This window comes from Hesperophylax consimilis, unplaced genomic scaffold, assembly GCF_061612785.1.
Source record: "Hesperophylax consimilis isolate HC1 unplaced genomic scaffold, BYU_Hcon_1.0 scaffold_40, whole genome shotgun sequence".
NCBI classification, from domain to species: Eukaryota; Metazoa; Arthropoda; class Insecta; order Trichoptera; family Limnephilidae; genus Hesperophylax; species Hesperophylax consimilis.
In genome coordinates this window covers 855,196-868,526 of record NW_028301270.1, presented here as the reverse complement: position 1 = coordinate 868,526, position 13,331 = coordinate 855,196, and the positions used below count along the sequence as shown (strand labels likewise).

At 34.7% G+C, this 13,331-nt stretch overlaps 1 long non-coding RNA gene across 5 annotated transcripts in view; it reads right to left on the bottom strand.

Moving 5' to 3' along the window:
- The window catches only part of LOC149408969 (uncharacterized), a 54,480-nt gene that overhangs the window by 16,420 nt on the left and 24,729 nt on the right, over positions 1–13,331 (bottom strand). For 4 of the 5 annotated variants that reach the window (XR_016305336.1, XR_016305337.1, XR_016305334.1 and 1 more), the window contains exons 1-2: positions 8,751–9,025; positions 8,576–8,674 (exon numbers count right to left, since the gene is read on the bottom strand). The exons of the other annotated variant lie outside the window; for it this stretch is intronic. This is a non-coding gene — a long non-coding RNA (uncharacterized LOC149408969). Of the gene's footprint in view, positions 1–8,575; positions 8,675–8,750; positions 9,026–13,331 lie in introns of those variants that run through there. 5 annotated transcript variants of the gene reach the window in all.

The following is a 13,331-nucleotide window of genomic DNA, read 5'->3' as shown; positions in this document are numbered from 1 at the left end:
TTAAAACAAAATGTGCCAGGGGTGTTAGCAATACATTGTGTCATCCATCGACAACATTTAGTTGCTAAAAATTTGAGTGTTAGATTACATGAATCTCTTCAATTAGTCATTGATGCAGTAAACCGAATCCGAAGCAACGCGTTGAATACGCGGTTATTTGCGCAGTTGTGTGAAGAAAATGACGAACACTTTCATCAATTACTCCTTCACACTGAAGTACGCTGGCTGTCGAAAGGCTTATGTTTGACAAGATTTTTTGCACTTTTTGAGACTATTTTAGAATTTCTGGATACTAAAGATAAAATTTTAAAAGACAATTTAATGAAGTGGAAAACAGACATCGCCTTTTTAACAGATTTGCTTACAAAATTTAATATGGTTAATTTGCAGTTACAAGGCGACAGTCTAAATTTGATTAAAACAAAGTCCATCTTATCAGCCGGTCTTGCCAGAGTTAAACTAATGAAGCAAAATATTGGACGGGGCGAATTTTCGAAGTTCCCCAATTTGTCACAGACAAACTGCCAGGAAGACGACGTTTTAACCTACGTTCAACATTTAAATACCCTCTATTCAGATTTTGAAACTAGGTTTGAGGATGTTTTGACTATGGTAATACCACCGTGGATAATTAACCCATATGGTGACATAGAAGAAACGAATGTCATAAAACAAGAGGAACTGACTGAAATAAGTACAAACGAAGAACTTAAGGTTCAGTTTAAGCACGGATATCAGCACTTCTGGCTGCAATAAAACATACCCGTTACTTATCCCGTATTATGGAATATAGTGAGGAAATTTTTAATTTTCTTTCCATCGACATACCTAGTGGAAAGGGGGTTCAGCGCTGTTACCAATCTCCTAACGAAAAAAAGAAACAGACTGTACATCATTAGCCGAGGAGACTTAAGATTAAACCTTACAAAATTGACGCCAAATGTTGATAAGTTTATTTTATGTTACGTTTATTTTATATAACTGATACAAAATTTTATTTTTAGTAGTTTTAATTTAAATTCAATTAATAAATGTATAAAACTGAACATGTCTTTTTACTTTAAGTTTTTAACACTAAACTTCACTACAGTTAGACATTTACAAAAAATCAATATCAGGTAAGTAGGGGGTCTACCAAAAACAGAAAAACATGGCAAGGGGTCTACGACACAAAAAAGTTTGGGAACCTCTGGTGTAGATTATAAAATAGGATTTTTTTCAGTATAAAAAATCTGAGACTAACTACCATAAATGTATTCCTCACTGCCTAGAATGGACGGAAATAATTATACCGATTCATTGAACATTTTTTAATAAAATATGCTTGTTGCTATTATTCTTGCTGTTATTGTGCTGCTATTTTTATGGTTATTTTTATTTATAGTTGTATTACTTAATTTTGTTGTTCACATAATATTCTTCTTACACAACACTTAAAAATAATCTCGACCAAAATCCCAGTGATAAAGTCAGTGCGTGTTCGGAATTATATACACAGCGACACGACTTTATAACTTTCTTCCAGATAAAATAAAAAAAATGTGATTCACAAAAATTTCAAAGGTAATGTAAAAATTAAAAAATAAAAGATTATGTCAAAGGTAAGGCCTTTACCAGTGCACTTACACAAATTTTAAGTAAGTGTATATTTCTATTCTCTACAATTATATTACTTACTGTTCATATATTATTTACTGCTGTTAATTCTATGTACTTATCTAATTTATAAACTTATACACCTATTATTACTATTATTATAATTTCGTCTGTGGCCACATGTACGATGCACGTGTACAATTTCCGTATCTCCTACAATAATACACGTATCTGCTAATTTAAATGAACTAAACAAAAGGGTGATTCCCCGTTTAGATGCAAATATATTCACGCACAAAAGAAAAAAAGCATTTCTCTTTTACTGGCCTTTTATGCGTGATATTGTCAGTGCCTAACGTGTACATGCGCATATACCAATACTATTAAAGAATAGGTCGGAAGTCCTTGTATGTCTGTGCTGCTAATGGAATGAACTAAACGAAAGGGACATTTCACCGACTTCGTGCAAATATTCAAGCATTGAACTTAATTTCTTTTTTATTTAATCTCATATTATCTAACTTTTTTTCATCGCTTGCAACGTCAGCCGTACTAAAAGCCAGGTACTCCCTCTCCGCTCCCCGCTGCACGCTCCGTTAGAGAGGGACACAGGACAATAATTATTTTTGCGGGAGTCGAAATTTCGTCCGCGAAAACAACGCTCTTAATGCTTACCTGTTGTGAATTCAAACAGAATGTACATTGTACATGATGCAGGATCAATTCATTTTGATGTCAACATTATTTTTATAATACAGTATAAGAATCCGTTCCATATTTTCTGGTGATAAATTAAACCTATTTTCAAAAATCCACTTATATATGGAAAATGATCGTTCAACATCGACAGATGTCAGCGGAGCAAATTTATAGAGTTGTCTTGAATCGATGGTAACATTTAAATTTTCACTAATGCTCCGTAATTTATCGTAGCCAGGGTTTCTATTTAATATGGCATCGAATCTTTTTTCTGCCCACTCTTCATTGCTCCACGATAAAAGAGTCCTTATCTCATCTATAATTTCGAACGATTCGATGATAGTAAGCTTAGGATCCTCAATAGCATTTGGAATTGTTCCGAAATATTCCATTATAAAAATTAGGTCACCCTTAATACTCGCATCTTCAAACAATAATTTAGCTTTCGCTATTGCCACAGCGTCCTTTTCATTTAAAATTGAAACGACACTTTTTATTTTTTCGAAATGTTGACCATAGTAAACAGCAGCTTTGAGCCAAGTTCCCCAACGCGTTAATATCGGCTCTGGTGGTAGTGCAATATCTGGAATCATGGTTTTAAATATGTCTACTCTTGTCGGTGCTTTCAAAAATATTTTTTTAACACAGGAAATAAGATCATCCACTTTCTTATATTTATCCCGCACAGTTGAAGCGACTAGATTTAGTGAATGAGCCAAACAGGTAAAGTGTATCATATTGGGAAACACATCTTTAAGTTCGCATCCGGCTTTTAGCATATAAGGAGCAGAGTCTGTTGTTAAAATTAAAAGTTTTTCGAAATTATTAACTGCAGATTCGTGCCACAAAAAAATTAAACTGTTTTTTACAAAATCCTTTATGGTTTCGGCATTGGTTTTTGGTAAAACCTTGCTAGCAATCAAATATGACCAAGTTACAATGTCTCCTAGTGGTTTTACGACCAGATTAGCTATATTGCGTCCAAACTTATCGGTCGTTTCATCAACTGTCGCCCATATATATGAATGTCCTAATTTTTTTCTGATATCGTTAATTTCACTACAAAACACTTTATTTAAATACACTTTTCGGAGAGTAGATTCACTCGGAAGATCCATAGTCGAACATTTACAACACAAATATTTCGAAAAAAAAAGACGGAAATTAAAATTGTCTAGTTTTGTCCATGGAATATTAGAACATATTAAAAACATAGCTAAATTAAAATAGAAATCTGTTTTACACTTATCATTTGTCTTCATTATCAAATGATTTCTGCTTGAAACGTGCTTAGTTACTGAATATTTTTTTAATTGTTTTAAAGAAATATCACACTCGTCACAATAAATCACCCCACGATCAAATTTTAGCTCAGGATGGGGTTTTATCCACTTATTTATTAGATTAATTGAAGCAAGGGCGGATCCAGCTTTGGCGCCAGGGGGGGGTCACGTAGTCGTGGTCAAGTTTTTTTTTTTTTTAAAGAAAGACAAACATTCCCGGGTTACGAATAACCCAACAATAACTCCTACCACCACCACAGAAAGCCGAAAATGCTTGCTTGTGTTGTGATGGAGGACTTAGGTCCGGTCAGTTACAGTTACAAGAAGTTATAATTTAATTTTGATAATAATATATACAAGTAAAAAGTAGGTATTGTTGGATATGGTAACACTAGGTATATCATTAAGATTGTCTTTTGCTCCGCAAGCCCGGGCGGCGTAGGCTCGTGTAATGTCAATTGTCAACCAATACAGTACAGATTACAATTATTAATCGTGTTCTTATTTCACCACAATATAACATGGTGTCAGGTGTGTCTTCAACATAGTATTGTGTGTAGGAATCTTGCAACTTTTTGAATTTCCTTTTCCTCGTTGTAGTTATTCGCCATCATATATAAAAGAAATGATTGCTTAAAACGTTTCCACTCGCCAACCATATCCGTAGCATTCTGCATTTGCAGAATTTGACTCGACATTATTATTGTAACACTTTGCTTGTCACGACAAAATAGACAAATAATAACAGCTTGTTGACCGTTATTTCTTTGCTTCCTGGTAAAGAATTTGAATCGTTCCACTGTAATATTCACTGTAGGTATGAAGTGTCTATCCAGTCTATCGAAGAGTAGAATAATGCCTTCCAGCGTGCTCTTCTCAATAGTGAGGCCGAATGAATTAAAAATTTGAACTCCTTTAGGACCAATCGTGTGCAGCAAATGTTATTAATAAATGTAAGTACTGTACTTCCATATTTAAGAGGAATATAAACGCTGGAAATATTTCGATTCTTGTGCTTTATAAATTTTAAAACCGAGCGCCTTGCACCGTCATATTTTGGCCTGATTTGCACGAGGCAAGTAATTTGAAATAAATATTGTTGCCATGACGCGGTGCTTGCAATACGTAAGAAGCGCCCAGCGAGATCTCCGTTCGCCGATGCTTCCATACGCTTGTTAATACCTTGTTACCTGGTGGATGAATACCATCCATTCTATTTTGCCAGCAGCGGCCGAGCCGGCAGCGTAGTCAATATTATCGACAATCCTCAAACTATGGGGAACGCTAATAAAAGTAAATATTTATAAAATTTGAATTGATTTTATTTATTTACAATCCAAACAAAAATATTCTGAAAGTGAATTATTAATAGGTACATATAAATATTAATAAAAAGAAACTTGATTACTTGATTGACGAGTTTTAAAATCGTTGAACGTAAAATATATTAATTGTAAGGTATTGTTTTATTAATCTAAAATATAAATAACTTGCATCCCTCGTGCGGCATAATTTTATTTTTTTTAAATTCAATTATAATTTCGCCGAAATAAATTAAAATGTTAGCCTTGGGCAAAACCTCGATGAACGAGGTTGTGTCTCGCCTTAAGAATTGCTTTAGGAAGTATAGGAAGGCTGGTAATTCGCGCGGGCGCGTTAGACCTGTCCAGACCTGTCAAAAAACTTCCGAAAGAATAAGTTCTGTAACTTACTAAAATTACGTTAAGTGACTTTTGGTGTCGTTTACATTGGGAATTTGGCCAAACTCGCCTTCAAGAGCGATTTACAGGAAAAAAACTTACGAGTCTAACCCCAGCCTTAGAACATTAACAAATAACATTTGAGTTTAAACACACATACACTGGCATAATGAAGAAACTGATTAGATTACTTACCATTTCTTGTAATGAATTGAATTTGCAGCAACAATTTTTAAGAACACTATTACTCATATTGGAACTTATTTTTTTTAACTTAGTAAACAAATAAAAGTAAACACTTTATTAATAAAGTTTAGTCGTTCCGATTGAGGTTAGGTTTTGCTAGACGCTAGACGTTAGTCGAAACAAAGAGCGCGCAAGCGTCACACGTGGTTACACGAAATGTGTCATAATAATATGAAAGGTGGCGGCCGAAGCGCGCGCCGGTGGCGGTGCGCGGTGACGCGGTAACATTCGAATTTTCGATGCGTTCGTTCCCGAATAATGCGTTTGCCGCCAAACAAAGTATTATATTAAATTAATTAAATATTGAAAGTACTTAAATAAAATTTATATTGTTACAAAAAATATATAAAAACATTATGTTTAACAATTTTAATTAGTGGTCCACCTAGGTCCTGGATGGGCCCAGGACCTAGGTAGTCATGACCCCCCCTGGGCTGGGGCCCAGGGGGGGGGTCATGACCACCGTGACCCCCCCCCTGGATCCGCCACTGAATTGAAGGTACTATAAACGCGGCCATGGTGCTGATTGATGAATACTAATTCGTAACTAACTTCTAAAAAATGAAATATTTCCTATCGGCTTGTCGTTTAAAAATATTTGTTTTAAAGTAAGACATACCGATTTACCATTACCTATTGTCTCTTTTCTTTCTCATATTTTGTTCATTGAATAGAAAAAGACGAAATTATTATTATCGATTGCCAACGTGGTACGATAAACAAAAGTATCGGATTTCATATTTCCTGGGCCGAGCTTCAGTTAACAAGTCAAGTAAAGTCATTTTTACCACAAAAAGGACAAAGAGCAGTACGTCACATAATATTATTTTAGTGTGATTGATATAAACCTTTCCACATAAACTCAAATTTTGTATACCGTAGTTGAATCACAGTACTGGCTTACATAGTGATACCAACAAGGAAACTGTATTGTCTTTTATTAATATTGTTTAAATTTAATTTTAACCTTGATTTCATATTTTCAATATATACAGGGTGTATCGGCACTAACCCGACAAACTTTAACCAGCTATTCCTTAGCACATTTGGAGTAAAAAATGTTATGGGCACTTTGCTGTCCGGTAGCATTTTTTTTTCAATTAAAAACAAAAAAAATTAAAATTTCCACACTTCATCACTGTTATTGGCATTGCGTTTCGTGTTCAACAGCTGTTATAAGCAAGTATGTCAAAAAGCGTATTCGCTCTTTCGCACACACTAAATAATAATAGTTAAAAATGAAACGAATGGTGCCGTGCTATTTCGTTGTGACTGTAAACGTGCGCCAATATAGGTACACACGTGCATTATTCAACGGAATTCGAATAAAATATTTGCCAGATGGGTTTTCAAACTTTGTCAAAGGGTAAAACAGTGGTGACATGTGGTGAAAATATGAATAATATTTTTTTTATTAAAAAAAAACGTTACCGGACAGCAAAGTGCACATAAGATTTTTTACTCCAAATATGCTAAGGAATAGCTGGTTAAAGTTTGTCGGGTACGTGCCGATACACCCTGTATAAAAATCAATGTATGTTTGGTCAATTTAATGGAAAAAGATATTAAAGACCTGGCAACAAGTGTAAATATAAGACACAAAATCCACACATGGATAGTCAACAAAGGCATTGTATACTGCGGACAGATAACATCTACAATACCATAAATTGTGGCACTCCACGCCTGAATTTTTCTCTTCTGTTCTCACTCATTTATATGTATTTTCATTATTTCTTATGTTTTTCTTTTTCTTTTTAAAATTCTTATCTTTCTAATTATTATATATCTTTTTTTATTTATATTTTATGTATATCTTTTTATCTACATCTTTGATTCTATGTAAATTCGCATTATCTAAAATTAAATCAAACTCCCGCCACCTCAGAACAGGCTCAGCCTAGTGAGGTGGATTATACCAAAAAAAAATGTATGTTAATTTATTGGTTAATAAATAATAAAAAAAAAAAAAAAAAAAAAATGTCTGATCTTTGGCAATTTGTTGTTCACACACCTGGAAAGGTTTCTATGTACCTAAAAGTGAGTTCTGGCAACATAAAATTTGTGCATAAAATCCATTGTTTCCTATCCGATTGCAAAGAAACTTTGGTGAGTTATTGTGTGGATGCAAGAGAAGGTTTCTATATATAATGGTGAGCTCTGGTGTTTTGAAATTTGTATAAAATTCCCTTATTTCGTATATTATTCATCTGATTGCGATAAAACTTTGGCGAGTTGTTGTGCAAGTTGTTGTGCACACGCCTGGGAAGGTTTCTATACATAAAAGTGAGCTCTGGCGTTATTAAGTGTGTATAAATTTTTTTTCCTATGCCATTCTTCCTATATCAATGAAACTTTGGCCAGTTGTGTGGATGCTAGGAAAGGTTTCTGTAAATAATGGTGAGCTCTGCGTTATGAAATTTTGATCAAAATTCTCTTTTTTCTATATCATTCATCCTATTGTGATGAAACTTTGTTAAATTTTAGTGTTGCGCGCAATTAGTGTCGAAACAAGCAGGGCGAGAAGGGAAGCGAAAGGGAATAAGAATAATAACATGACATTTATATAGCGCACTTCTGTGTTATTTCACTTCAAGTGGAATGTTTTAGTTTCTTCACCACCTAGGATTCTTGCTGCAGAGTCTGCATCGTCTATTTTTGTGTCACCTGTTCCTATACTTCATTTTACTTAACTTAACTTCACTCTATTTTTGTAATATTTATATTTTCTGTAATACCTGCATCAACTGTAAAGCGCCCCTCTCACGAAAGCGGCGCTATACAAATTATCCAATAAATAATAATATTCCCCGTATGAAAATTAATTTCTTTAAAAAATAATGTAAAATTGAGAATTTGTTCAGACCAGGCCTCTAGTATGTATACTACATGCAGCTGCAAAAGGACAGTATGTTTAAAACGAATTTAACCCGTTGAATAACGATAATTTAATTGTTTTGCCTTTAATAATGAGCGGCCCTGGAATTCTTCAAAAAGCCACCGCGATTCCGGATCCTATTAATTAATTAATTATAACATGATAATATTCACCTTGAGAAGATGCTAGAATTCTGCGCTGTCCTTTGTCCAGAACGTCTAGTCAAAGCGTTGTTAGAGACGATATTTCGACAGCCTAGACGTTTCAGAACCCTACAAATGACAGTTAGGCATTTGTATAATCATTTATTAATATAAATTATTACGTTATATTATGGGTAAAACTCACTTTAAGTTCATTTTCGATCAAAGCTTGCAGATAGGCACCATTGTTTTCTTCGTCGCGTTCATGAGTGCAAATTCGATTTCCAATTGGGCAACTTGTCAAAGACACACGGAACTTGAGAATAATCTCAACTCATCTATTATCCATTATCGATATCCATTTCGACGGACTTTCCAATATTTTGAAACACACAGAAAACAAACAGACGCGTAAAAAATGCGGTTATTTAGTTAAAAGAGGACGCCATTTTGAGAAAAAAAAATGGCCACGTGACTACCGATGATACCATTATGAAAAGAAAAACATTTAGACATTAATTAAACCTATTACCCTAAAAATGGGGAAATTTAAAAACATCTTTGGTAAAATTTAAAAAAAAAAATCAACGATACCCGATCAATTCAGACCCGACGCTCGATAAAAATCAATCGTGTTTTTAATTTACGTTCGAGTAATGCGAAAAACGCAAAATTTTCGAGCAAAAAGGCGCAAGAAATTTTTTTTTTATGATTTCGCGTTCGGGGTGCGTTCGATGTTGAATAAAAACATAAACGGTGAAGGAGAAAATGTTTTGCAGATCATCCCGATCGATGAAAACGAAACGTTGCGAAAATGCACCAAAATTTGGCCGTTTCGAAACCGCGCGCGTGGCAACACTCACTTTCTGCAAAATTCGGCAGACCACGTGGTACGATTCCCAGATTTGGAAGCTCTGACGCAAATCGTTTTTTTGCCATAGTGGGGCAGTCCTGGCGGCGGGAGAGTGAAACTCGGTACTTGAGCATGGCGCGCCTCGAAACGTTTCCAGTTTCTGTCGACAGAGTTCCTCTAATTTTCCAGCCGTAGAGTTTCCAAATAAAAAAAATGACTGCTGTTTCACGTTTTTACACGCAAAATTGAACTCGAATTCTATGCAAACAGAGAGACGTCTCGGTCTACTTTCGCTTGAAGCCTGAAACAAATGAAAGGCAACTTTTTTCAAACACACGAAAACGAACCTAGAGTGTGAGCGACTTGAAGGTTCGAGTGGTCGATTTTCGCCTAATTTTAAGCGACCAAATAAAACAAAGAAACTGTGTATTACTATATGTACTAGCTTTTTGCCCGTTGCAGGCAACTGATGGGTAAAAATTAATCGCGCGGTGTAGTATTTGAATGTAGATGAGGCGAGGGTGTGGGACTGCAAATTTTTATAAAAAGAAATAAATATTTTGAGAAAAAAAAGAGCCAAGGAGCTTACTGATCATTTTTTCACCGAGCCATTCGTGTTGTGTAGGTCGAGACGCGTAATTTGATACCCATATCGTATGTACGGATTTTGTCACCGACATTCTTCAAAAGTTGTTATTTTGGAAAAAGAATTGCTCATTTAACACGAAAAATATGTATGCTTGCATGTGAATGAAGCAATAAATGTGTGACCACAAATGTATTAAAATATATTTTTGTTTAGAATGAAATGAATATTTTGAGAAAAAAAAGAGCCAAGGAGCTTACCGATCATTTTTTCACCGAGCCATTCGGATTCTGTAAGTCGAGACGCGTAATTTGATACCCATATCGTATGTACGGTTTTTCCCACCGACATTCTTCAAAAGTCCCAGCGAGTTTTATTTTGGAAAAAAACATCGCTCTACAAACATGTAAAATGTAAAATTTTTATTGGTAAAAATTATATAAAAAAAATCTTCAAACTTAATAAATTTAAAAAAAAAAATTACCAAAAAAATATATTCATAACGCAATTAGGTACCTACTCGTTAAAAATAAAGAGACAAAAACTTAAAATATAAATGGCTCCCGGGGCGACGGTACCCATGCCCGCCTCTCAAATTTATAACAAACACTCAAACTGGAAAAATTTTTGATTAAAAAATGTTTATTTTACAAAACAATAACACCGCTTCACCCTATATAACTGCGCTCTGGGTACAATTTATAAATTTGCGTGACGCTATTGATGTAGTTTTTCACTACGGGGCGACGGTACCACTACTACTACTACAACTACAACTACAACTACAACTCCTACTCCTACTCCGACTCCTACTCCTACTCCTACTTCTTCTACTACTCCTACTACTACTACTACTCATACTCCTACTACGACTCCTACTCCTTCTCCTACTCCTACTACTACTCCTACTCTTACTCCTACAACTACTACTACTACTCCTACTGCTGCTACTACTACTTGGTACAATTGATCAATTTGCGTGACGCTATTGATGTAGTTTTTCACTACGGGGCGACGGTATCTGTGTCAAATTATTTTTACCAAACTTTATTTTATTTCTTTTTTCTGTTGTTTTTTTTTGGGGTGTTATGCCGTGTTGCGCTAACTCCTTCTTTAGCCGACGTTTCGGATCTACTTGATCTGCTCTGATGATGGACACTGCAACGCTGTCCAAAACGTCGGCTAAAGAAGGAGTTAGCGCAACACGGCATAACACCCCAAAAACAAATAACAAAAATGCTTATGGCCGTGAGAATTTAAAAACTAACCATTTATTTTATTTCGTTCAAAAGCATTATCGATTTTAAAAAATAAACTCCAAAGTAAGTACCTGCACAGATTTTATCGTTTTTTTTTTTTAATTTTAAATCCATACGTTATATTACAACACAACGGACCTAACCTAGAATTGGGCTAAACCATGCTCTCAGTACCTGGCTACCAAGGACATCTACCCAGTACCACTGTGTAGGTACCTACTTTTAAAAATTTACCGAAAAAATATTTACATAACGCAGTTAGGCACCTACTCGTTAAAAAATAAACAGACGATAACCTTTAATATGAATGGTTCCCAGGCTAACCTCATCCAAGTTCTGCGCTCCTGGTAGAAATAATAAATTAGCGAGAGGCTATTGATGTAGTTTTTCACTTCTGGGCGACGGTATCCGTGCCAAATTATTTTACCAAACTTTATTTTATTTCGTTCATAAGCATTATCGATTTTTAAAAATATACTGCCAAAGTAAGTACCTCTACAAATTTTATCGTTTCTTTGAGATCACATCCCTAAAATAAAAGCACATCACTTCGCTATGGCATTTTTCGGTTCAAATGGCAAATGTCAAAACTTTATCCGGTTACTGTAAGACATTTTGAACCGAGCGCCATCTGTGGGACGGCCGAATAACGTTCCTTAACCCCAAGGAGACGGCCAACTACAATCGTAGTGGAAGAAAAGTTCTCCTAGAGAACGGCTCACTACAAGTGTAGTTTTGAGCATTTGTCATGTTCATCGCTAAATATTTAGTAAATTTAACATTAAAACTTTGAGGTAAAAAATGTTTTGCATTGAGTTGTTTATTTTCTACTACATCCTTTTAACAGATTCTCCTTTTTACGTATAGTTTTTTTTTAACAGAACTTTTAAGTACGTTGTATCCCTCTTCACTTGATTCTTATCTTCAGCGCACGCATACAGTCTTAGTTGTCCTTTCGCCGAGTTAGTGTCGCGTTTCTGGCCGTTCTGCTGGACACTGTTTATTGTTATATTAGGGTGACCGTTTTTTTATTACTCTTGGAGTGTTTCTGTGTTAATATTTACTTTTATGAAGTGTTTCGTTCGTATTTATTATTATATTGTGCGTATTATTTGTGAATTTAAGATCATTTTATTGTTTTGTTTATTTGAGTGTTTGTTGTAACTATTTAAATTTGATTTCTAATCCTTAAAATGAATGAAGACGTCATTGAAAATTTTGTGATAGATTGCGATTCTGATTTTTCGATGAGTGATGATGAAGATTATATTCCTGAACATTTGGAGAGCTTAGAGGAAGCTTCAGAACAAAATGGAGATAGTGAAGTTGGAGATTTTGAACGCTTAGATGAAGATCCCTCCAATAATATAAATTTTACAAATTTCTCTCCAACGTGGGGATGTGGCATTAACTTTCAGCCAGATGTGCATAGTTTTAATCAACAATCAGGATTAAGAGATTGTAAACTTAACCAAGAGAGTTGTGAGGCTGATTATTTTGAGCTATTTTTTAATTCAGATGTCGTGAGCAGTGTTGTAATCGAAACAAACCGATATTTTGATACTGTGAAATCTCAAAAAACATTTGCTCCAAATTCTAAGTTACACAGATGGAAAAATGTTGATGTTGATGAAATGTACGTTTTCATTGCCTTGACCATGCTTATGGCGAGAAGTAAAAAAGGCAAAATCCATCAATATTGGTCGGTAGACAGGTTAATTTCATCACCGATATTTGGAGAAACAATGCCAAGAGATGGATATTTATCTATCCTAAGCATGCTCCATTTTTCAGACAATAAAAAGCAACAGAAAGGTGATACTACCCATAAAGTTAGAGATTTTGTGGATTTGATTTGCATTCAATTCAAAATATATTTTTATCCGTATGAGAATTTGTGCATTGATGAGTCCTTGGTATTATTCAAAGGCAGATTGTGCATTAAGCAGTATCTTCCGGCGAAAAGGCACAAATTCGGCATAAAACTTTTTGTTATTTGTGATTGTAAAACTGGGTTTGTTTTACAATTTGTTATTTATTGTGGTGCTAAAACTTACATTGAAATACCGAATATAGACGAACAAATAT